Below are 22591 nucleotides of genomic sequence, written 5' to 3' on the forward strand. Positions count from 1 at the left end.
TCCCCGCTCCTCCTGGCTTCTGGGCTTGGCTCTGTTTCCTGTTTACGGCCTCTCTGAAGATGTGATCCTTAGCACAAACTACAGGCTTGACCTCTCACTTCCTTTCCTCCTAGACCATGATTTCCACTTGACTTCTGGACACCGTGGCTTCCCACTGCCCTGCACGCCCGGCAGCCCGGCCCCTCATTTCCCTCTCTGGGCGCTACTCTTAAAGCGGGTCAGATGCCAATTTCCTGGTCCCTCGTCAGTCAGTATTCTTTCTCCTCTAGACTGGATACTCTCTGAGGTGCCCCAAATCAGGATTCAAACGGGGGACAACGGGACATAACAAAAGATATTTTTGAAGCCCGTCATGGACCTTCCCGACACACAGGATGGGCTGAATATGATTTTACAAACACTGAACAGCTGCAAACTTGAAATAGGAATTTGCTAAGAAAATCACAATGCACAATAAAAGAAAAGAAAAACAATCTTTGTTTTCCTAATGTGAAGGTCAAGTCCTATGAAGCCAACTATTTTAAGCACATCTGGTCAATGACAAGCGTTGCTCAATGTAAGTAATTCAGAATGTTTACCAGGCAAGTTACTTGTTAAGCGTTGCAGGAGTCACGCAGAGCAGGCACTGTGGCGCGGGAGGTGTGGACACGGGAGCAGAAAGGGCCGAAAAGGAAGGCAGTCGCATGTGAACACGAGCTCTGGTTGCCGTCCAGAGACGTCCCCCCGCTGGGCTAGGGGCTGCGTACTTGTGCGGGTCCCTACGCTCCCCGCCTTCACCCCTTCCAGGAGAGCAAAGGAAGGAGGGGTAACTGACTGCCAGCCGGTCACTGCCCACCCTTCCCTCTCCCGAAGACCACGCACAAGCCCCCGCTGGCCGAAGCGCTGTCTCCCCCCGCATCCTGCCTCCCCCCTGCATTCCCCCTTCTTCACCAGGGGTCTGAACCCTCCCAGCCCTTCATGCCCACCATCAGCCCCTGGCGTTGTGAGGTCCCCCCCGGTCCTCTGAACCCATCAGCTGCTGACCTGTCTGAGTCTCTGCTGCACGTGGTCATCGGCCCTGAACACGCGCTCCCCACAACACCAGCATCGGCACCGCCGGAGGACTTGCTGGTAACCCAGACCTTCAAAATCAGAAACTCTGGGGGAGGGCGGGGAGGAGGGACAGACAGAATGTGCGTCTCCACGGGCCTTTCCGGGGATTCTCCTCTACAGGGAGGGTTGAGAGCCACTGGTCTACGCCATTCTGCCTCCGGCACCCCCCACCCAGGTCGCGGGCTCCAAAACCCATGTGGGCTTAAGCCCGACAGACACATCATCCCTCCAAACATCGCAACCGAGCACCGTGTCTGCCAGGCACCGGCGAGACTCGGTATGTTGATCTTCATTTATTCTTTTTAGGACATTCTCTGGGGGAGTGTGGCTTTCCAAGTCTGCCATATGTATTAGCTTCTCTCTCCAACTTGCTAATATATTATCCAAGGCTAGGTGTCATTCTCTCTCCTTAACAGTGCTAGTCACAGGCACACACTCATATTCTATATGCGCATACGTATGTACATGTAGACACGTATGTACGTATAGACACATCTTGGTTGCTTAACGTGCATCAGGCATCACGGTCATCACTTCCATGCATCATTTCCTTTCTCCACACGGTGCCTTTGGGACTTTAACAGTCTGGGGTTATTCCAATTTTACAAACGAGGAAACCAAGGCACAGAGATAGCGTGACCTGGTCAAGCACACACACCCACTGACTCGCAGTCTGCAAGGTGCTGACGCACAGGCACATGACCGCCCTGCTAGACCTCCTTTGTGTCTCCTTCTGGATCACGGGAGAAGGGCGCCTCGGTGAATGAAATATGCCAGTTTATTTAAGTGGGCACATTCAGACAATAAACTATTACTCGGGGCTGGAAAAACGGGAGCTATGAAGCCACGAAAAGATGTGGGGGAATCGTAAGTGCGTGTTCCTAAGAAGCAGATCCGAAAAGGCTACGTACTGTGTGCCTCCAACAACGTGACATTCTGGAAAACGTAAAATTATGGAGACTGTAAAAGAGATCAGTGATTGCCCACGGGGGGAGTGGAGAAGGGGATAAACAGAGTGAACAGGCAAAGCCACAGAACATTTTTTAGGACAGTGAAGCTACTCAAAACGGTATTGCAATGGTGAATATGTGTCATTCTACATTTGTCAAAACTCACAGGATATATAAACAGCAAGAGGGAGCCCTAAGATGGGTGCTCTGAACTGTGTTCCTGCTCCCCAAATCCCTAAGGGGTGGCCCTAACCTTTAATGTGACCGTTTGCCTTTAGGAGGTAATGAAGGTTACATGAGGTCATAAAGACTGGGGCTTTCTGGGTGGCTCAGTCGGTTCAGCGTCCGACTCTTGGTTTCGGCTCAGGTTGTGATCTCACGATTCCTGAGATCAAGCCCCGTGTGGGGCTCTGTGCTGACAGTGTGGAGCCTCCTTGGGATTCTCTCTCTCTCTCTCTCTCTCTCTCTCTCTCTCTCTTCCCTTCCCCTGCTCATGCTCTCTCTCTCTCTCTCTCAAAATAAATAAACTTAAGAAAAGAAAAAGAGCGGGCTTTGATCCAGTAGGACCGTGGCCTTATAAGAGAGGACAATGCGGGTACCTCCCTCTCCCTCCCCCACCGTCTCTCATCCACTATGAGGACCCAGTGAGAAGGCAGGCGTCTTAAGCCGGAAAGAGGACTCTCACCAGAACCTGAGCGTGCTGGCACCTGATCTCAGACTTCCCACCTCCAGAACCATGAGAAATAAAGTCCTGTTGTTTAAGCCACCCGGTCTGTGGTGTTTTGTTCCGGCAGCCTGAGCTGACACAGTAAACCATGAACTTTGGGTGATTATGATGTGTCACTGCAGGTTCATCCATGTAACAGGTGCCCCTCCGGTGCATGATGTCAATAGTGAAGGAGGCTGTGCCTGTGTGGGGACAGGGCGGATACGGGAACTCTGTAGTTGGCCCTCAATTTTGCTATGAACCTAAACCTCTAAGAAACAAAAGGGGTTTTTTGTTTGTTTTTTAAGGCTACATACTGTATGGTTCTAATCATAGAACATTCTGGAATTGGCAGACTGTAGAATCAGTAGACAGATGAGCAGTTACCAGGAGATGGGGAGGGAGGAGGGAGAAGAGGGCTGAGCAGGTGAGGCGCAGGGGGTGTGTGAGGGCATGGAAAGTACTTTTGTAGAATACTGTAAGGACAGATGCGTGCCCCTATGCATTTATCAAAACCCATGAAACAAAACTTCACAGCACAGGGAGTGAACCTGGATGCATGCACGTTTTTAAAACAATACTCTAGGAAGAAGGACATCCTGGCATGGAATGCAGGCTGGGAAGAGAAACTCGAACTCTACTACAAGGGTATCAAATGACCTCACCGCAGGGGTGGGGAAAAGCCCTGACCTGAGTAAGTCTGGAAATGAGTGGAACCTGTAAGACCGCAGGCAAACGGAACTGTCCATAAGCCCCGGACCCCAGCAGACAAAGCGGTCTCCGCTCGAGTGTGGGTTAACAATTCTGAAACTACTAGGCATCCGTGTACTAGAACAAGCAAGCAAGCGGACTGTGGAAGGTGGGAGTCAGGCTTCTCGCTGTCAGAGTGGAAGGTCCCAGACAAGCGAGAGAAGGTGGCTGGAATGATCCACGAGGTCCTGGCTTAGAGCTGGAGACATCAGCACAGACTCAACGATTAGCTCAATACAGGTGCAGCCCACCACACTCGGCACGTTACAGACACACGCGTCGTCGAGGGACAACACACGCACGGCCGTTCCCCTGCTCTGCCGGCTGGCGCACACAGGCGAGGGTGCCCCGGCTCGCCACAAAGCACACCAAGTGCCCAGAGCCTGCTTTCTGAGGCCACGCTGCAACAAAGGAATGAGGGCTCAAGGGCGGCTTGAAGGGCTTGCACAGGAAACGTTCCGGATGATCCTGGAACACTCGGTAGTGCCACAAAGCAAGGAAGTACTCGAAATAAACAGCCACACTGCTGGGGATGTGTCACGGCAACACAATGGGCTCCCAATGGCTGAAGCTGGGACAGTCTGAGCGACAAAGTCATAGGGACCATAATCAAAAATATAAAATAAGTGTCCATAAGCTCACACTGATATACATAAATGATGGAATCAGTAAGTAAATGAAATGTGTCCATAAGCTCACAATGATATACATAAATGATGGAACTGATAAATAAATGGTGGAGAAAAGGCATATTCCATAGCTGCTCCCCGCCCCCAGGAGTTGGGGCACAGCTCCTGACTCTACGTGTGGCCGCACGGGGCGACATCACGCAAAGGGACAGGGTGGATGCGGGGAAAGAGTAACTGCACACGGAGAAACCTGGCACATGCCTCGGCCAGGTGATCAAGGCAAGCATCAGCCGCGGGGAGTCACGACGATCGCACGGACCCTTGACGTGACAGGACAGAAACAGCACTTGTGCCTCTGTGGTTTTCTCCCCACAACCCACAACCCCAGCCTACTCGCCACGAGGAAAACATCAGACAAACCCCAGTCGAGAGGCATCTACAAAATACCGACTGGTCTTCCCCCCCTAAACTGTCAAGGTCATCGAAACCAAGGTACCGGTTCATGAGCCATGGCAAGTGCAGCACACTCCTACCAGATGTCAATAATAAGGGAAGCTGGGTGTGGGCGCAGGCGAGCTCCTGGTACTTCCTGTATCTGGGTTGCTTTTCTAAACCGAAATCCAAATCTGCTAACCTAAATCTAATCTAAATCTGTACATCTAAATCTAAACTGTGCTAAAATAAAATGCTTATGAACAAAACAACTTTGCCTTTCCACTTAAACCCAAATAAGACACAGGAATGCAGATTCTACTGGAAAGAAAACATTCCAAGCCATTGTTTTCCCAAACAGACTTATCAAGCGTGACGCTAAAAATCTGAGGAATACTGTCCTCAGTCTAGTCGGACAGGCTTGTTTATTTTTAACGATTAAACTCCGTGTGGTTTCTAACATGCTGACGAACCCAGTGACGCTCCAAGAAGGACGTCGAGTAGGACCGGACAGGACCACACACGCTCACTCACATGCAACCACACGCCATGCAGGTTCTGTAAGGGCGGAATAAACTTCCCCCGTAACAGGCTTCCCTGCCTTCAGAGTCTGCAGGGGCCTGAGGGGAGCAGATACGATCAACAACGGAGAAGGGACGGACCAGAGAGAGGGCCCTGGCCTGTCCGAGCTGTCGTCACGCAGAGGACCAGTTCTTAACAGATCCACTGGAGAAACAGCCATAGCCACGCGGAGGGCTTCGTTCCTCACGAGGACACACACCTGCACAGGTGAGGGAGAAGAAGAGGCCCATCATTTGCAGCTTCCTAACCGCACAGTACCCCAAGGTCGACGGGACTCTGAAGAAGGCTCACGTCACGGGAGCCGTTTCCTCCCACGGAGCAGGCCCCGCCCCGCCCCCATCACGTCACCCAGAGTCTGTGCACCTGCCCTGCCAGAAGAAAACGTCACGACTGATACAGAGACCGCTGGCGGAAAACTTCCCGTAGCAAGGCCCCCAGGAAACCCACGCAGATGTGACAAAAATCCTGCTGAAAATGCCCCCAGAGGAATTCCCGGTGGCGGCCAGGACTACATATGACCTTGAGGTATGACCTTGAGACTCTTCCTCCCCAGGCTGAGCGGCTCTGCGGACCTGCTCCCCGAAGCTGCCTCCCTGGTGGGCCGCGTGGCTTGGGAAACGATCGGCATTCACGGCAGAGAACTCACGGTCTCGTTTCTAAGGCGGATAAAATACTCCTTATTTTATGCAATCAAATATGCAAAAAAACGCAAGCTGCAAATGCCTTGGTGGCTTCCACATCACAGATGACTTCCCACAGACGGCCCCAGACAAGCCTGCCTCTCTGACCTCCGTCCAGGAATGAAGTGCAGAGGAGACACAAAGGACCTATTGTTTCTACTTCAATTTGCCCGCAAAAACATTACACTTTGGCTACGACAAGTGACACTTTAGAAGTCAAACATAAAACAACCATTACATTCCAAGGCCGAAGGGGGTCTTTGGATTGTTTGTCCTCTTAGAGATGATTTCCTTACTCTATGCCATTTAGGGATTTGCTAAGAGGCCACACACCGGCCCCAACACCACCTCCTGCTACCCGATAATGAACTACCCTTAATGTATTCTGGCCGACCTGCCAGTGACATAGTCACGGTCTCCTACTTTGTTTCAGATAAGGGCACGGGAAAATGAGCACCTGGATATACTGACGTCTACGACAAAGGCTGAGCAGCCGTGGGCCGTCCCGGCTCCCTGCCCCGAACCACAGGACACGGGCGGGCTGCGGGAGGCTGGTTTCCGTGGTGGCGGGGAGGTCAGTCCTGGCCGGCGGCAGGACGGTTTGGGGGGCACGGCTCCGGCCAGCTCGCGAGATTGGCAGGCCAGGCGCCAAGTGGGATCCCTGCTGCCAGGACAAGTCTGGGGAATTCCCGGGTGTGGGGTCTTGTCGATCCTGTGAGTTCGGGGCACGTGATGGAGGGAGGAGCATGTGGTGGGGGTAGAAGCAGGCCTCTGGGAAGAGTCAGGAAACCGGGGACGTCATCGTCTCTGCTCTGCTGCTCAGCGACCACGCAAACCCTCATGGTGCATCGCCATCCTCCGTGGACCGACGGCCTCGCCTCCACCGTGGCTGGGAGGGCTGGCCTCCAGGATCCCCCCGGCTCCTCGGACCCACCTGAGCAGGTGCAACTCTGCTCCCGTGACAGGCCTCCTGCTCCGGCTGCTGCCATGGCAACAGAACGTCTTCCCGGAGGTGACAAATGGGTCCCGACGTGAGAGCGGTGGAGGACAAACACGCCTCCCTGAGAAAACCCTGCTGCCACAGCCCCCAATTCAGAGCACACGATGTGCCCGCGCCCAGGGGCCCCGTTCTGTCCATTAGAGCATGTACGGCAGGTCCTGTTTTACGAAGCAGCTCTACCTCCCCAGGTCCTGTCCCTCCTGGTCCTGATTTACACTCCCTAATCCATTCACACGGTAACTTAGCCACCGTCTACAGGTTCCCACAACGTTCTAAGCACTGTTCTAGACTCGGGATTACGAGCAACAGAGGCGCCACGCACAGAGCACCCACTGATAACCCAAACCCTCTTTCTCTGCCTAATGCACCTGCTTTGGAAGATCCCATCCAGAAAGAAAAAGATCAAGTACAAGGTATAAAATGACAAGGGATCTGTTCAGAGAAACTGTAGGGAAATCGAGGGGAATCACCTTCTTACCAATATTAGGCTGTGGTTTTAACTTATTTGATCCACTTCAACGAGAAAATTAAGTAAAATCTGTGACTTCCAATTACGTGGAGCGCATTTCTTTTTTTTTTCTTTTTTTAAATTTTTTTTTATTTCTGAGAGAGAGAGAGAGAGAGAGAGCGAATTGGGGAGAGGCAGAGATAGAGGGAGGCGCAGAATCTGAAGCAGGCTCCAGGTTCTGAGCTGTCAGCACAGAACCCAATGCGGGGCTTGAACCTACAAACCGTTGAGATCATGACCTGAGCCCAAGTCAGACGCTTAGCCGACGGAGCCACCCGGGCACCCCGGAGCACATTTCTCACTGCACAGATATTCAAGAATATTTCAAGATATTTCAAAAATATTTCAAAAGTTCAAGAATATTTGGATTTTGTCTTTGCTTTCTGTCCAGAAGCTGGACGGGGAAGGTAAGAGGGCAGAGGGTCCCTGAAAACACAGCAGGAGGCAGGTGGGAGCGCTCTGGGAGGCTGAGGGGCTGCGGGAGAGGGAGGCAGGAGCTGCGGGCGGTTCCAGAGACAGAGAACTGGCAGGAAGACACTGGGGCCCACTGATGGGTCTCAAATCACCAGGAGGCATCGGTGGACCCCGTCCCAGGTCCTGGAAGGCACACACGCAGCCCAGGACCAAGGCACATGCCAGGGGAATCACGCAGGCCCTGCACAACGGGGAAGGGTATACACGCTTAACAAATGGAGTCATTCCCGCCCAGCTCAGCAAACTGAGATCTGATTCCAGTTTCAGCCTCTCCCAGGAATGTGACCTTTTAAAAGTCCTTCCGAAATGTCCCGATCGGCCCCGGGGAGGCCATCCGCGGGATCCAAACCCTGCTGTCCTTTCCCCCTGAAAAGAACACGACCTGGCCTCAAACAAGCCTTCCTTTTCTTCCCCCGGTAGCTCCTTGACCCGCCGTCCTTCCCACGAACACCTGTCCCTGTGCGGCTGCTGGGACATCTCTCCGCTGGCTGCATGCCGTGCTGCCGGGTTCAGGGATCGCTCTTCACATTTACTTGGTTGGGTTTTGTTTTTCTAACGCTACGCACACACTCGTCATTTTCAAATGCGGATCGACGTCGCTGGGGTGGAGAAAACCTGAGCCGCAAGGGTCCTTCGGCTCATACCTGCTGCAACCGAGGGCGGAGACCTGCACCAGGTCACCAACCGGAGGGGACCCCGCAGCGCCCGGCCCGAACGCTGTTCCAGTCACCGGGAATGATACCGCTGAGCAGATGCACAGTCCAGGCGGCCTGCCCTCTGGGAGCTTACGGTCCACGGGGGAACGGAGAACGCGTCCGTAAGGTCAGCGGGTACAACGCACAGCATGCTAGCCAGTACCGTGAGTCCTGTGGGGGGGGCATTAACCAGGGAGGGGGAGGGGGTGCAGAGACCCTGCGCAGGGATGCAGGGTGCTCCTTACGCCAGCGGGTGAAGGGGAGCCTACTGGGGAGTGACTGCAACAATCCAGGTCAGAGGTCGGGGCCTGTCCTGCAGGGAGGGCACAATGACAAACAGGACTGATGACAAGCGGTCACATTCTGGACAGACTCTGCAAGTAAAGCTGCTGGAAGGCTCACAGTCGGGTGTGGGTGTGAGAGGGGGCGGCGGGCAGCCCCAGGTCTCTGACCTAGCAGGCAGGACAGGGCAAGGAGCGGCCACAGGAAGCCGGGGAGGGCAGGTGTGGCGCCTTCCGGAGCCGCGGGCTGCGGGAAAATCAGCGAGACCCCTGAGCCCACCCGCTCCTCTCCCGGGAGGCAGGCACAGTGCTGTTAGCAGCAGAGAAGGCAGGCGCGGGCCTTCCTGAAGCAGGCTCCGTGTGCGGCCAAGGTCCAGGCCTTTTCCTCAGATGGCCTTCAAACTCGGAATACTTTTTTTTACATTTTTAAAGATTATAAAACGACCGAGTCGCAAGCACACAAAGACATGTAAGCCAGCAAAACTCACATACTCACTATCTGGCCCTTTCCAGAAAAGTCTGCCGACCCTGCTTGTAGAGGCTGGCATCTCGGCTTCCGCGCAGGGGGCCAAGCAAGGATTCCTGAACAAGACTGTGGCAAGTCCTGCCGGAAACCCCCCGCTGAGAGCAGATTCCCCGGTCAAGACCACGGGAGGACTGCAGGGGCCTGAGTCTCAAAAACGCCACTTAACACGCGCACCTGCTCCGCACGTGACATGGTGGGTGCTCGTGACAGAGGCATGCAGCCTCTCAAGGACATGTTGCCATTTCCGCACCTGGGCGCTCCCGCCGCTGAGACCCACAGGCTCCCAGGATGTGTTCTAGAAGGAGGACCCAGGCCAGAGGGTGCAGCCCACACAGCCTTAGCTCTGAGGACACTTCTCAGAGGGAATGCGAACAGGGGCCTTCCACGCGCTTCTGCTCTCGGGGGCCAGGAGCCCGCACGGACGGCCCCGCGGACAAACTCTGCAGCCCCCCGGGAGTCCACCCACGTTCAGTCTCCTCGTCTCGCGATCTGGAAGCCGTAGCAGGTGACGCCTGCCGAACACAAGCGGCCACACTGACCTGGGGCACGCCGCACACGTGACAGAACTTTCCGGTGCCGTCTCCAAAAGGGACTCCACCTCGGGGTATCGTCGGAGCTCACTTCTAACTGCTCGTAAACCGCAACCCGCTGTGCACTGAGTTGCGCAGCACCCACGTTATGGGACACGGGGCCTCAACCATCTTCTCGGTGTAAAAACGGTCTGAGAATCGTGAAAGGGCCCCATTTTTTAAGTTTATTTATTTTGAGAGAGAGTGAGAGACTGCCAGCAGGGCAGGGGAGGCAGAGAGAGAGAGAGAGAGAGAGAGAGAGAGACGGAATCCTAAGCAGGCTCCACACTGTCAGCCCGGAGCCCGACGTGGGGCTCAAACCCATAAACCCTGAGATCATGACCTGAGCCAAAATCAAGAGTCTGAACTCAGCCAACTGAGCCACCCAGGAGCCCAAGAAAGGGCCCCACTTTGTTTTTAGACTACAAGTGAGACAAGCCTGAAGAAACACATGTCACTCCAGCAGGACCATCACTGGGACAATAACGTCACTAATCTTTGTTTTCCAAAGCACGGTGGTCTACAGACCATTTACATCCCCCACTAGCTTTCAGTCCTCTGATCACCCACATAAAAACACGGGTACCCCCTAACCCCAAGTACACCCTAACCGCTGCACCTCCAACCGCCTGCACCCCTAACCACTTGCACCCACAACCATCCACACCTGTAACCCCAAGCACCCCCAACTGCCTGCGCCCCTAACTGCCCACACCCCCACCGCTCGAACCCCTAACCGCCCGCACCCCTAAACGCCGGCCTTTCTAACCCCAAGTACCCCCTAACTGCCCGGACCCCTAACCATCCACACCCCCTAACTGCTGGCACCCGTCACTCCCTGTCACCTTCCCCTCTCACCCACCCCAGCCATTCTCTGACACACACTATGTGCACATCATGTTCTGTTTGCCTTCTTCCCCCTGAAGAGAGTAAGCTCCACGACGAGGGTATTACCATTTGACAGTTGAAAATCCTACTCAAAGAGAAATCCTGCCATACATTATCCTGTTCTCTCCTATACTGCCTCGCTAACTGGGTAGAAAAAAGTACTCACATCGATGGGACGATGCCTGTTTCACTGCGGTGGAGAGAATTCCTTTCCCCAGCCGCCGAGCAGCCAAGCAGACAAACTGCCCCCTGCACTGATAAAATAGGGGAGGTTCAAGACACCGATTTTCTCATCGAATCACACTGAATGGCGTCTCGTGATGCTCTTAGGATTAGCTGCCCTGTGCTTTAGCGTCAGTGTCCCCACTTCTACTCTGCAATTCATCAATCCGCCCTACCGAGGCAGGAAGTCCGCTTAATTATCCTCCCTTAACCCATGAAGAAGTGAGCCCGAAGAAGATGAATAATTGGCCCAAAGTCCAGGGTGACGAGTAGTAATTCCAGGATTCTAACCCGAGGCTTACGAAGCCCACGTTCCCTTCCGGCACCAGACTCCCCGGCCGCAGCAGGTTCCCAATGCTTGCACCACCCCACCAGACCCCCGTCTGCCCCATCAGCACACAAAGGGGTGACGTGACCGCCCATCCCGTGTCCCACCTGCTAGGAAACAGAAGAGGCTCCCCTCTGAGGAAATACACCTCTGACGTTTTTAGCTTCCTGCACCTGAGAAGAGTATTTGTCATCACAGAGACCCCTCCGGTTGTTAAATGAGGCATCTGGATGGTGATGGTAATGATAAGACCACTCGGCTGGCTACGATGCAGGAATCCATCCAGCACTCAACCCCTCAGTCTTCCCACAAGGCCAAGGCCAAAGACTGTAAAAGCTAATACTCGGGGAGGCAGCATATCTCTCATTTTAATCGGAGTCTCCTAATGTCTCCATGAGGAAGGCTGGCCCTCACTAAGTCCTCACACAGGACCATGAGGAGATCAGGAAGGGTGTGCCCACTACAGCTCCGTCCCACAGTCAGACTATTCCCAACATGACTTGCATATCCACACCCCAGGCTCAGCCCCCCACCCACTATTCCAGAATTCACGTTGATGCAAGGCCATTCCAATCTCCCCCTCTCCTGGCCTGGCCGAAGAGACCCCAAGTACAGATGAGCTTGCCAGATGGACAGACGAAGAGTCACGAAAGGGAATGGGACGTGTGATCTCACGACAGGGACAAGTGATCATGGCGGTGCTGGGAACCCCTGCACGCCCCACCTGCTCCCCATGCCTCGCCCATCCCCACACTTCATCCTTCGGCTGGAGGATGCTGGGAGCTCTATTACATATGAAAACAAACCACAAGACTTACTCAAAATCAGCTCTGACATGGTGGCCTGGATCCACGGTGTAGAAGCGCAGCTGTAAGTTAAAGAGTATTCCAGGAGAGAAGAAAAGCCCCGGACGAACGAGGCCGGTGCTCTGACGGCAGAACCCGTTCACTGTTTCCTGAACGTGAAGCTTTGTTCCAAGCCCACCCCTGAGGGATTCGAACATAATCAAATAAACTGATGCAACCTTTCCTGAAAGGGAAACACAGACGCAAACTTCAAATTAATCCCAGGAAAACACCAGCAACAAGCTGGGAGCAGGCTTCCAGGAGGAAGCATTCCTGCTGGGAATTCCCATAATAACACGTGTCTGTAAATCGTATTTACTTCCAGCCCAGGGTTAGAACCTGGATCCCCGCCCCCCCCAACCAGGGCCGGTGCCCCTGTGTGCGAAGCCCTCAGCTGTGGAGAACACACAGGGCGGCCTCAGAAGGACCGAGTCGTGAAAGACCTCAATGAAAGACAGGAAGCCATCAAAATCCTCGAGGAGAAAGCACGCAAGAACCTCTTTGATCTTGGCCGCAGCAACTTCTTACTCAACACGTCTCCAGAGGCAAGGGAAACAGAAGCAAAAATGAACTATTGGGACCTCATCAAAATAAAAAGCTTCTGCACAGCGAAGGAAACAATCAGCAAAACGAAAAGGCAACCGACAGAATGGGAGACGATATTTGCAAATGACACATCAGATGAAGAGTTAGTATCCAAAATGCATAAAGAACTTATCAAACTCAACACCCAAAAAACAAAGAATCCAGTGAAGAAATGGGCAAAAGATATGAATAGACACTTCTCCAAAGAAGACATCCAGATGGCCAACCGACACATGAAAAAATGCTCCACCTCACTCTCATCAGGGAAATACAAATCAAAACCACAATGAGATACCACCTTACACTTGTCAGAATGGCTAACAACTCAGGCAACAACAGATGTTGGCGAGGATGCGGAGAAAGAGGATCTCTTTTGCGTTGTTGGTGGGAATGCAAGCTGGTGCAGCCACTCTGGAAAACAGTATGGAGGTTCCTCAAAAAACTAAAAATAGAACTACCCTATGACCCAGCCATTGCACTACTAGACATTTATCCACAGGACACAGGTGTGCTGTTTCAAAGGGACACATGCACCCCCATGTTTATAGCAGCAAGACCAACAATAGCCAAAGTATGGAAAGAGCCCAAATGTCCATCGATGGATGAATGGATAAAGAAGATGTGGTATATATTTACAAGGGAGTACTACTCGGCAATCAAGAAGAATGGAATCTTGCCATTTGCAACTACGTGGATGGAACTGGAGGGTATTATGCTAAGTGAAATTAGTCAGTCAGAGAAAGACAAAAATCCTATGACTTCACTCAGATGAGGACTTTAAAAGACAAAACAGATGAACATAAGGGAAGGGAAACAAAAATAATATAAAAACAGGGAGGGGGACAAAACAGAAGAGACTCAGAAATAAGGAGAACAAACTGAGGGTTACTGGAGGGGTTGTGGGAGGGGGGATGGGCTAAATGGGTAACGGCCATTCAGGAATCTACTCCTGAAATCATTACTTCACTATATGCTAACTAACTTGGATGTAAATTTAAAAATAAATAAATAAATAAGAAGGACCAAGTCGTTGAAGCGATAATGGGTCTACAGGGACCATGTTCTCCTACGGACGTAAAACTTGGGTCACTTGAGAATCATCAGTATAGAATTATGGGACCAAAACTAATACAACCGACTCTGTGCAACCCATGTTGTCCTCATTCACAAGTCCTCAGACACGCCAACGGCTGTGGACGGATTTCCTGGTGTTCCAGAAGGACAAAGGTCCAAGTTCTGCAGGGCTGTGTGAGACCAGGTCTCCGCTCCTGGGCCGCTCACCTGTGCGAAGATGAAGGGAGGAGCTGGGGTGCCTTCTCTGGGCTCCCCGCCGGCCGTGTGCCCACAACAAAGTGACCTCGGCAGATCTCCCCTGCCTGCAGACAGCCAGGGTTCCCCCCGGTGTCAGGCCTCATAAGCCAACTCATCACCCTCTCCCCACACACGCTTCTAAGCATCCTTCCGGACTTTCCTCTTCTCCCCGGCACTTATCTGTCTTGTTCAACTTCCTTCGATTCTGTCCCCACTCCAGGATGTGCTCTCCTTGAGGGCAGCAATTTTCATCTGCTTGGCTCTCTCCCGCGTCCAAAGAACTCACACGGAACTGGCATGGCAGAGAAAGTCCATAGAAGCAGGTCCACACCATGCGACGCACCGAAACTCCTTTCCGGGGTAACCGTGTTGAAAGAATTACCTCTTCTATTATCTTAGAAGCGTCCTTCGTAACAGGGAGGATTTTTATGCCCGTGGAATAGCAACTACCTGGGAGAATGTTCTACATGACACCTGGTATAATGTGCTACATGGAGAGTATCTGCAGAGTGGAAGGCTCAATGACTACTAGCAATTAGGTGTGATCTGCTCTACAGGGAAATAAAAACACTCGTTTGGGCCCAATAAATTTATGTGAAAATTGCCCAAGGAACCATGTCATCACCCATGCTTTGGTGTGAACTCGTGTAGAAAACGTGCCAGGTGTCTCTTCCTGGGAACGCGGGCGCTGGCTTCTGGGCTCGGGTCTGCCTTTTAGCCAGCTCCGTGACCTTGACATCTCTCAAGTGCTCTGCACCCTGATTTACACACGTAGGAAATGATGGGGTTGATTTTCCACCTGTAAAAATCAGCTGCACGTTTTCTAAATGATAATAACTTGGTTCGAGTCAAGGAGAAACCCATCAACGTGACTGACGGCAAGAAGCGATGACAGGCCTTAACAGGCAAGAGGCGAGATTTACCCACGACCTTCAAGGCGTTTCAATCCTTTGATCACAAAGCCCCATTTCTAGGAATTTGTCCATAGAAGAAAAAAATCAGGGGCATGAAAACGTTCATTACAGTATTTCTCACAATGTTATAAAAGCTGAAGGGCATAAACGTAATTTTTTAAAAGACTATCAAACCAGAAAAAGCAGGAGAATGGAAAAGGGTGGGCTTACACGCTGAAGTTCAAAATGATACAGCACGTGGAAAGAGTTTTTTGTCAAAATCTACAAACCTTTACCTACATTTACCCACTGACCCAGATATCCCACTTCTATGCACGTGACCACTGACTAAAGAGAATCCCGGTGGTCCTGTTCAAAATGCCAAAAGATTAAAAACAATGCGAGTTAGACACTGGTTAAATAAACCGTGGAACGTACACTGTGGATACCACGCCACCACAGACAGAGCAGAAAAGCCTTCTACGCATTACGATGGAAAGATGTGCAAAAGACATTAAGTGAAAAGAGCAAAGTATATGCAGTGGCACATGTTATATACCAAACGTTGTGTAATCTTCATGCATACTCCCATTTCTTCTTGTTTGCATAAAGAGGCAGTAGATAAATACCCTATATTCTAATTTTTTTAATGTTTATTTATTTTTGAGAGAGAGAGTGTGTGAGTTGGGGAGGGGCAGAGAGAGAGGGAGACACAGACTCCGAAGCAGGCTGCAGGCTCTGGGCCATCAGCACAGAGCCTGATGCGGGACTCGAACCCACCAACTGTGAGATCATGACCTGGGCCCAAGTCGGACGCTTAACCGACTGAGCCACCCAGGCGCCCTGATCCTAGTTAAAACAGTCTTCTAACAGGACGGAGAGGCTTGAGGGTGGAGAAGAGAGAGGCAAAGAGAACTTCCCGATATTTACAATTAAATTAATTTGCCTGTGAATGCCATGGGTAGCTCTATTTTGAAATTACAAAGATTTTAATGAAATGAACTTAAACTTCATAATCACAGTAGTTTAGGATAAGTAAAGGGTCTCTTTTCTGATCCTTCAATCAAGAGGGTCGTGTCTATTCATTCTACACACCTGCTTGCCTACTTAAAGTTGGGAAATGTCTGTCAGTATATACAAATTGAGAGAAAAGTTCCAAATGATATTTAGTAGCACTTTTTCCTCTCGGAGCTAGCTCCGAGTTCCAAAAATGTCAGTGGATATCTGCTCTCCTACGTGTCTCTTCCGAATTTAAAATCTGACATTTATTTCATCGTCAAAAGACCCAACATCCTCTGATCAGCTGCCTGTCAGCGTTGAGATTTCAGACAAGTGCCTGTCAGCTCAGGGAGTAAGGCTTTCGCAGTTCCAGGCTTTGGGGGAGAGTTTTTGGTTTTCCCACAAGGCAGAAAAAAAAAAAAAAAGCCACATTCATTTGAGCAGGAATTCAGAAATAATAATAGTAGCTCATGTTTATCGAGATCTCCTCGGCCACCAGCCACCTGCTCGCAGGACGGCTTGGGGAGGTGGGGGCCGGTGTCCCACATCTGGTGGAGGACCCCAGGCACAGGGAGCCCCGTGACGGAGACGGGGTCCAGTCCCGTTCTCCCACCCACAGGCTCTCCCGTCGGAAGTGACACGGGACTGTGCGAAGCCGCGACACTCCTGGCCACGTGCAGAAGCACGCGCCAGTCACATTCTTGTCTTAAGGATGGTCTTGTGCACACACTACACTCCCGGAGAACAGGTGTACGAAGCTCCCCTCCCCCCCCCCCCCCCCCCCAGATCAGGAGGTGGTAAACGAGTGAGCGACGATCCAGGGACGAGCACAAACCATGGCCCCTACACGACGGAGTCCAGAATTGTGACCTCGTCCTGATTTCTGCGGCCCTCCTCCGGCTGCCGCCCTAAAGCCCAGTACAGGTGCCGAGCGTCAGTCGGCAAATTGTGTCCATAAAGGGTCAGACAGTATTTTGGGTTCCGCGGGCCACGGAGTCTCTAGCAATGACCGGACTCTAGTACTGCAGCACCCGGGCAGCCAGAAACGATTCCTAATCCGCCGTGGTCCCTGGTGCGGGGCCCCTTTGGGGAAGATCCTGCTCCCACCATTCCAATCTCTCCCCTTCTCCACACACGGGTAACTAACAGACTTAGTTAATTCGGTAACTAAATAACACCGTTAACTCATGCTAACAAGGGTTTTTTTCCCCCCCTAAAATTTCACTTCCTCTCCAAAATGCCTGAGCCTGCTGTGAAGACAGGTCACGGCCTCATCCTCTGAGCCTCACACAGGACTCAGACCCAGTCTACACAGAGAGAGAACATTCTATTCTGGCCACACACCCTAGGGATTATTGTTCGAAGAAGTCCGGGCCTTCCCACTCACGGCCTTCATGGCGCCCGTCCAGTGGCACAGACGTCCACCCACCTCGTTCTCCACCTGGTGAATCTGCGTCCCCCCCTCACGAGCCAGCTGATGGCGTCTCCCGAAACCCCCACAGCACAGGCACGAGGACCCCCTGTGAGTCTCACGGGCCCCGTGTCCGAGGCACCTCACACACCACTTGCCTCCACAGTAAGGTTACAAGAGTCTCAGGGTCAAAGCCATACCATCTGGCCCCATGCCCCTGACTCTTCTGTGGCTTTGAGGACAACACGGCGGCCTTACGATCCCCATACACACAGAGAGGTGCAGGACCTGCCCTAAAATGAATCCAGACAGACGGTGGTTACACAGGTCGTGCAGTTCTGAGAGAAGACCCTCAGTCTCCGTATCCAAGGAGCCCAAGACGCCACTTGAGCCTCACACAGACAGCGGCCTTCGCGGAAGGCGTGCAGTCTCCAGGATCAGGGGCCGCCGGGTTTGAATCCCAGCTGAGCCAACATGTTACCACGTCAGCCGTGCTACCACGGCAAGTCACGTAAATAAGGCTCACAGCTCCCGCGGCGCTACCTTAAATCGTATGACGCGCACATCGCTTCATTTGATCCTCTCGCTGGCTGCGAAGGACACACGCCTACCCCACGTCAGACAAGAGGGCTGAGGTGCTGAGGTTCCACAAAGTCTCCAGGGTTGAATATCAGAGCCCTGATTCCCCCGGGTAATCTAGGTCTCACGGCTCCGACCATGCACTCAAGGCCTCGGGGGCCACGGCGATGGCGATGGCGATGTTGTCTGCTGTCATCGCCGGTTATTCAACGTGGGCTGTTGGGGTTACTCTACCCCCATTGGTACAGGTGTGCACCGTCTGGCTAAGTGAGCCAGAGAACTGGCCTCCCCGCCTCTCTCCCGTGCAGCCGCAAGTGTCTATAAAACGTTCTCCTCTGCGAGTTTCGGCCAGGACACGGCCCAGGGGTGGGTCCCCTGACCTCCAGGTTGGACACACCCCGGAGACACAGCCGGCCGCCTTGCCAGCCGTGGTCACAGGAACCACCTGCGGCAGGCAGCCAATGTCTTAGGTAAGAGTGTTCATAAGCTGGAGGGGCCGGGAAGCAGAGGACCTAGAAAGGGGAAGGGGTGCCAAGGCGAAGCGAACCCCCCATTTCCACTCCAAGAATAGCAAACAGCCCAAAGAAGAAGCCACCTGGGGCTGTTTCCGCTCACTCCAACCGGCTGGAAAAATTCTCCTAAAGGTAAGGATGACTTACAAACATATGAAGACGTGCGACTTAAGACGGGTGGGGGTGACCGGAGGAAGTTATGTAAGATGCCTGCCGGAGGCTGGGGGGAAGCTGTCTCCCAAAGCCTGACAAATGAACAGAGGGGCACGGCAGCATCTCAGGCTGTCACTCGGTCTTGCTGCAGAACCGCCACGCAAATGCGCGAGCGAGCGCGTGCCCGCAACCCCCGCCTGGGAGGCAGAGGAGGGGGAGGCAGCGGAGGAGGGGGGCCAGCTAAAATTAGAGTCTACTGAGCGGTGCCGCTGTTGCTCGGGCTTCCAGGGGAACGGGTGGGTTCCCCTGGCTCCAGCCCGGTTTGCTGCTACTTGGGTGAGGCTGCGAGCATGGAGGGGAGAGCCGTCCCCCCCACCCGGCTGCCGTCCGCCCCCTTTGCAAACCGGGAAGAAAAGAGGAAGAAAACCGCATTCAGTTCAGCAGCAGCAGCAGAACAGGAAGCTGGAAGTATCTCTTCTGTGCTTTCTTAACTTAGGGGAGGAGAACATTCAAGGTCTCATTTCGAAGGTGGAGGTGCAGGTACAGGTTAGAGAATGAGGAACGGCATCCGTGCCAAAAATGCGGCAGAAGAGCGAGGGAGGGGCCCTGGGAATCCTGTCGCCCGAGCCCTCATTCTATAGAGTCCAACGTCGCAGGGCTGAGGGGCGCAACCAAGCCAGAAGACGGGACTCCCGATTCCCAGATCGTTGGAGTTGCCGGCCCACCACACGGAGATCCCAGGGCTTAGCCTGAAGAAGAAGGGATGGCCCGTTCCTAGCAGGCCGTTCCGCGTGGCTGGAGTGATGGGCAGAGGGCAGGAAGTCTGCCAGAGTGAAGGCCCAAGGAAAACGCTGAGTTACCCTGAAACTCCGTCTGGTTCTTAGCCAGACGTCACCTAAGAACCCGGTTCATTTCTCAGCCTTAACCATCACATCGCAATTTTATTTTTATTCCGCATTTTATTCCGCAACATTCGTGATCTCTCTGGCACCTACGCTGAACAGGATGAGGGTCATCCTATACACCAGACAGGCCGACGGGTGGGGCCCCCTCCCACCACGGCCAACCTCACCCCCTGCAGATCTCTCGGTGCCAGAGAGATCGGGCTGACTCAGGAAGCGAGACACCTGCAGGCCGAGCGTCACAGACTCTTGGAAACGGAGGGAACTGAGAGACCACCGCTCCCCACGGCCCTCCCCGAGGCCCCGAGTGACTTCCGGGCCGGGGCCAAGCTCAAGCCAGCCGGAGTTCCTGCCACAAGGACCACAGAAAGGGGCGGTGGGAAACCAGCCGTCACCAACGATAAAGTAAAACAAAATGGTGATCGGTAGTTCTGACTTGATCTCCACTTGCCGGATATCCTACAAGGTGCGTGCTCCACTTCGTAATACGAAAAACGGGTAAGAGAACGTGAGAACGAGGAAAGAAATGTTTAGGAAAACAAAGTAGGGCCAGGCGTGATGTCGGTGTACAAAACTCATGTCCTCGAGGTTGGTTTATTTGTTTTAAGAAACATTTTCGTGCACTAAGTTTTGTGCAGGCCACGCTTTGGAGGCACTTTAGCTCAACACTTTGAACAGGGCTGAGGGCACGGGGGGAGGAAGGACAGGAGGCACTGGGCCACCTGAGGAGTCGCCACAGGAAACCGGGTCGATGACCTTGTACAGGAGGAAGGACCTCGTACATGAGGCCCTGGGACCCGACGGCCTGGGGCCTCACGGGCCTGCAGCGCCCACTCTCCAGGGAAACTTGGGCAGGTGACTGAGCCACTCGTGCCTCGGTTTCCACAAAACGAGGATGACACCTGGATTAGTTTGCTAGGGCTGCGGTGAGTGGCTGGAACAATTTACCGTCCGGCTGTTCTGGAGGCTGAGCCCTGCGATCAGGTGCCGCGGGGCTGGGTCCTTCTGAGGCTCTGAGGGACAGTCTGTTCCAGGCTTCCCATCTGCCCGGGCTTGCAGGGGGCTATCTTCCTCCTGTGTCTGCCCTTCTTATGTGCCCGTCTCCAAATGTCCCCTTGTCATGAGCACGTGTGAAATGGTGGGTTACGGCCCGCCCCGACGACCCCGTTGCCACCTGATTCCCTCTGCAAAGGCCCCGTCTCCAGTAGCAGCACATGCTGACGCCCCGGGGATGTGACTCTGAGGGCACACAGCTCAGCCCACAGCGGCGCTCACCTCAGAGAGCTGTCGTGAGGACCACATACCTGAGCAGCTGGGGCACTCCACTGATGGTGCCCCAGCTCGGTCATAACGTCCCCCGCCCCATCACGGACGACGGGCCATCACCACGGTCGCAGCCCCGAACGGGGAGGCGGGAGACCCGAGTCACGCGATGCCACGGCCACGGTGTCCCTGCCCCGAGACCCCATCCGACCGCCAGGAGTGGGCCACCATCCGCCAACCTCACACGCCCTGCCAGGGAATGGCGTGGTGCTCAGGGGACACAGTGACGGTCACCACCCGTCCCGATGTTGGAGGAGGGTCACGTGACTCTCAGAGCCACTGGCAACGGCCCCACAGGTCCCAAACTGAACGCTCTGTCCTGAGGGACAGTGCTCGGCTTTTCCCTAGACGTTGCGGCCCCACCGCTTTGTAAACGACAAACCGACAGGTACTCCTGGCTGCCATTTCGTCTGTCTGGAGGAAACGAGCCACTTGCCAAGTGTATGCGCCCCCCGCGAGGACCGCGGGCTGGCCCTGCAGCGCGGGGGGGGGGGGCTCTCCCACCCCCGACTCCTGCGGGGGGGGGGACGCGGGGCCTCGGCACTGCCTGTGCCACGGGGCGCGATTACTGGACTAGTGTTCCACGCGCCCAGAATAAATCACCGGCTCGCCCCGGCTCAGGATGTGCATAGCAGTCGGGTAAAGCTGGAGACTGCCGACCAGAAGTTTGTTCTGGCATCGATTCTGACCTGGCTTCCTTCTGTGCCCTAAATGTTCACCGTCCTCCTCCTTCAACCAAAATAAAATACAAACGAACTCTGCCAACATATTTTAACTCGTGAGTCATCCTGGAGGATATTCTCATTCTGTATTTTCTAATGCAAATAAGGAAAGCCAGACGGTTCCAGAACCTGTGTCCAGAGTGGCCGCGAGAGAAGACACTTGATGAAGGGACACGCGCAGGGCTGGGGGGGGGGGCGCTGGATGCCGCCCTGCTGTCTTTCCCGCGCACAACCCGCAGCGGACATCCCCACCCTCGTCCTCTGTCGCCTGTCCCACGGCACCCTGGCAGTGGCCGGGCAGGAGGGGCACACGGTTAAAAGCAACGGACAACAAATCCCAGAGAATTAAGAATCCTTTTGGGGCGCCTGGGTGGCGCAGTCGGTTAAGCGTCCGACTTCAGCCAGGTCACGATCTCGCGGTCCGTGAGTTCGAGCCCCGCGTCGGGCTCTGGGCTGATGGCTCGGAGCCTGGAGCCTGTTTCCGATTCTGTGTCTCCCTCTCTCTCTGCCCCTCCCCCGTTCATGCTCTGTCTCTCTCTCTCCCAAAATAAATAAAAAACGTTGAAAAAAAAAAAAAAAAGAATCCCTTCGAGAGGAAACCCTTTCCCCTACTCCCCAGACGTCAACAACTCCCTGCATGCAGTGACGCATTTCTGGAAAACATCAGGGCTCCCTGAGATGCTAATCAGAGGCCCACCGAAACACAGATGCCAGAAGCAAACAGATTAGTGCTTTGAGTTTAAAAGTCCGTTCGCGTTCTTCAACGGGTCTGGTTCTCCCAGCAAGCTCTTCGCGTCACACCCGGGAAAACCGAAGCGTGTGCAAGACTTGACCCACCTCCCCCCGCAGCAGGGACCCTGAGACAGAGACCGACGCCGGTCGTTTATCTGGGAAGCGATGCTGCAACGGGGCTGTGGCTGCGGGGGTGTGGGGGGGGGGGGCTGGGCCAGGCAGCCGGTAAGGACCTGTCCTCAAGCAACCGCCAGCGTGGTTACCGGGAACTGATCCCCCTGGGGACGGTGGGGGCTCCTGTCACACCCTGCT

General features: G+C 53.8%; 1 protein-coding gene across 5 annotated transcripts in view; it reads right to left on the reverse strand.

Annotated features, from left to right (window-relative positions):
• Nucleotides 1-22591, reverse strand: part of RNF144A (ring finger protein 144A) — a 126195-nt gene that overhangs the window by 53386 nt on the left and 50218 nt on the right. The window contains exon 1 of one of the 5 annotated variants that reach the window (XM_030311703.2): nucleotides 5222-5295. The exons of the other annotated variants lie outside the window; for them this stretch is intronic. The gene's annotated coding sequence lies outside the window, so the exon portion shown is untranslated. Of the gene's footprint in view, nucleotides 1-5221; nucleotides 5296-22591 lie in introns of those variants that run through there. 5 annotated transcript variants of the gene reach the window in all.

Source organism: Lynx canadensis, chromosome A3 (genome assembly GCF_007474595.2).
Source record: "Lynx canadensis isolate LIC74 chromosome A3, mLynCan4.pri.v2, whole genome shotgun sequence".
Classification (NCBI taxonomy): Eukaryota; Metazoa; Chordata; class Mammalia; order Carnivora; family Felidae; genus Lynx; species Lynx canadensis.